Source organism: Eurypyga helias, unplaced genomic scaffold, assembly GCF_000690775.1.
Source record: "Eurypyga helias isolate BGI_N326 unplaced genomic scaffold, ASM69077v1 scaffold33876, whole genome shotgun sequence".
NCBI classification, from domain to species: Eukaryota; Metazoa; Chordata; class Aves; order Eurypygiformes; family Eurypygidae; genus Eurypyga; species Eurypyga helias.
In genome coordinates, this window is record NW_010257805.1 from 50,115 (window position 1) to 52,945 (window position 2,831).

A 2,831-nucleotide genomic window follows, 5' to 3' on the forward strand; every position below is an offset into this window, starting at 1 on the left:
TCATCACCTGTTGCCGCGCACTCTCCTACCCCCAAATCCAGCAAGTTTCCCTGAGTGAAGACGGAGCTGCTGGATCAGCTCCACAGGGCCCTTTTGCCCTGGTTGATGCTCATCAGACCCTTATGTACGCAACAGAAAATAGAAAACGCTGTTTAAATGTTAGCACGGCCAAGTCAAGGCTGGACTCGGTGTTATTTAACCAGTTCCTGTAAACATGCCCTTTCCCCTTTGAACCATCAAAACATTATTCCTAGGAAGGACTAGAGGAGGCAGCTCCAGAATTAATCCATCAGATACATGTGCAGGATCTCCCCTGTATAATGGGACCAATTGGTGTGTCCCGCTGACCCCAGGGGTTTATGGAATTGCTGCCCCTCGTTAAATCTTTCGTGGTGTGCTTTGCCCATGCTGATCGCTCACATCTCTGCCAGCAGCACTGTGGGCAGGGGAGGAGACACTTGTGCCTATCTCCAGACTTCACTCCGCAGCTCAGCACTGGCTCCGGGGAGGGAGGGAGTAGCAATGCAAGATCTGGCCTAGAGGGATGGTTGCTGTTGTGAGTGATGGGGGGGGCAGGGTAGCCGGTTCCCTCTGGATAGACCCCAAAATGGCACTGGGGGTGCACAGTGCATGTGCAGCAAGTGATGGGAGCTTTGTACAGCCCCGTGCACCCACCGCAGGTGGGGTCCTGCAGCCAGGTCGGAGCTGCGTGGGGGGATTCAGCACCCAAAAAATTAGCTGAATCCCACCCTGGCAGAAACGCCTGTTTCTCCACTGCCCATGGGGGGATCTGAGCCCTGAATGCCACATGGGCTCACCCTGCTTTGCTTTCACCCCAAAGCCATTGGGGTGTGAACCCCACAGCCCCCCAAGTGCAGATGGGGGGATGACCGCTTCCTACCACTGCATCCCACCATCACTGCTGTTTCAGCAAGGCAGAGGAGTCCCACCTCATCCCCGCATCCCCTGCCATGGGGGTCCCTCCCTGATCCCCATGGGGGACAGGGGCTCTGTGGGGTCTGGCACCATCAGGAAAGGAGACACTACGAAGCACCCCACAAGACCTTTCCTGCAACCTTGGCTTGGCCAAGTTGAGGTTTATATTTAGATCTCCAGGCGAAGCCCGGAGAAAGGCAACTTGTGACTTTTAAGCCCTGCCTGTAGCTCCCTTCCCCTGGTGGGAAGGTGGCTCAGAAACCAGTTGCCCGTCACATCCCCCGCCATCCCCTCTCAACCTAGGAGCAGATCCGAGGCCACGAGGGTGCGGTGACTGCTGGCACCTGTGTCCCCACTCCCTGCCTGCACCTTTGAAGGGACTTTCTCCCCCTTGTTGCGGGCTGTTTTCCACACAGAGGGGTCTGGCAGGTGCCTACAGCCCTAAACACCACCCCAGCGACAGCAAGGGCTGTCCTGATCACATCCGCCTCTGGCACTCAGGCAGTAAACCCCCCGTTTTTTCTTGCACTACTCCAGGTGCCACAAGAATGACAAACCAAGGGACATCCAAGAGCCCGTGGACCCTGCCCAGTGGGCTGGCATCAGCCCAGGGCTGAATCCGGTACTTACTGTTGGGTGGAGAGAGCGAAATCCCAAGGAGAGACCTTTTAGGGCCAGAATTTCCCTCTCCTTCGACTCCTGGAGGCTTTGGCTCCGCGAGTGCCTGTTGGCAGAGCAGCTGCTGCTGCTGTCAGATGGTCATGAGTGAAACCTGAGGACATGCGGGGTCCTTCAGGTAGCCTCAGCGTCTCAGCTGTGGCATTCGTCCCCCGCCGCGCCAATCATGGGGCTGGTGGCGCAGGCAGCCCCCGCGGCTGCATCGCCCAGTGCTCCTGTAGTCCTGTGTGCACAGACCAGGGGGTCTGCAACTGCCCCGCAGACACCCCGGCCATGCCCCACACCAGGGATGTCGGCCACCCAGGGTGGTTGCGGTGGCAGAGCAGGGTGTCCCAGATACTGAGGTGGCTTCGGACTGGCTTTGGCACCAAGTGGGATATGGGGAGGTGGAGAGGAGGTGGAAAGGGACCCAAGCCAGCACCTCCCCATCTATCGCTCCCAGAAGTGACATGCAACTGGAAAGAGCAGCAGGACAACTGCAAGGGCGGGGGCTGGGGAGGGAGTCGGTGCCAACCCTGCTGCCAACATCGTGTACAAGCCTGTGGCTCTTGGGGAGTGTTATTCCTATCCTGCAGCACCTGGCACCGTCCACGGCTCCTCCTCTTGCTTTCCAGTGAGGAGTGTCTGTCATTTCTGCTTTGTTTCCCCCCACCTGCCCACTGCTGCTGCCTAATTTTGCACCATCACCATGTTCCTTGGCATGCCAGGAGCACCCGATGGCCGGGCAGTAGGCAGCCATGCAGGACTGACACCGGCACGCCTCACTCGTGTCCCTTGCTGCATCCTCCACCCCGGGAGACCCCCGACCAGGGTGGTAAAGGGGAGGATGGCTGTGCTGTTGTCTACCCCCAACCCTTCCTGATGGGACTCTTGGGTGCTTTTTTCATGGCCAAACAGCTCTGGGGGTATGTAGGGTGCTCTCTGGGCACCCAGGGTTGGGAGGAGAGCATGGAGGGGTGCCCAGCTTCCAGGGCTCACTGCTTTTGGGATGCACAGGGCTACTCTGGGAGTGGACTGACTACCCCAGCACCCAGCCTGCTAACAGGGGACTCATGTCTCCAACGTTACTGGCTCTGTGCAACTCCTGCTGCTGCCTGGTCCCAAAATACCCTGCAGCAACTTTCCCATGCTGGCATGGGCTTTACTGGATCTGAAGCACCTGCCCTGGCCAGCCCAGCATCCCTCACTGGAGCCTTCCCACGGCAATTCGCCTTTCC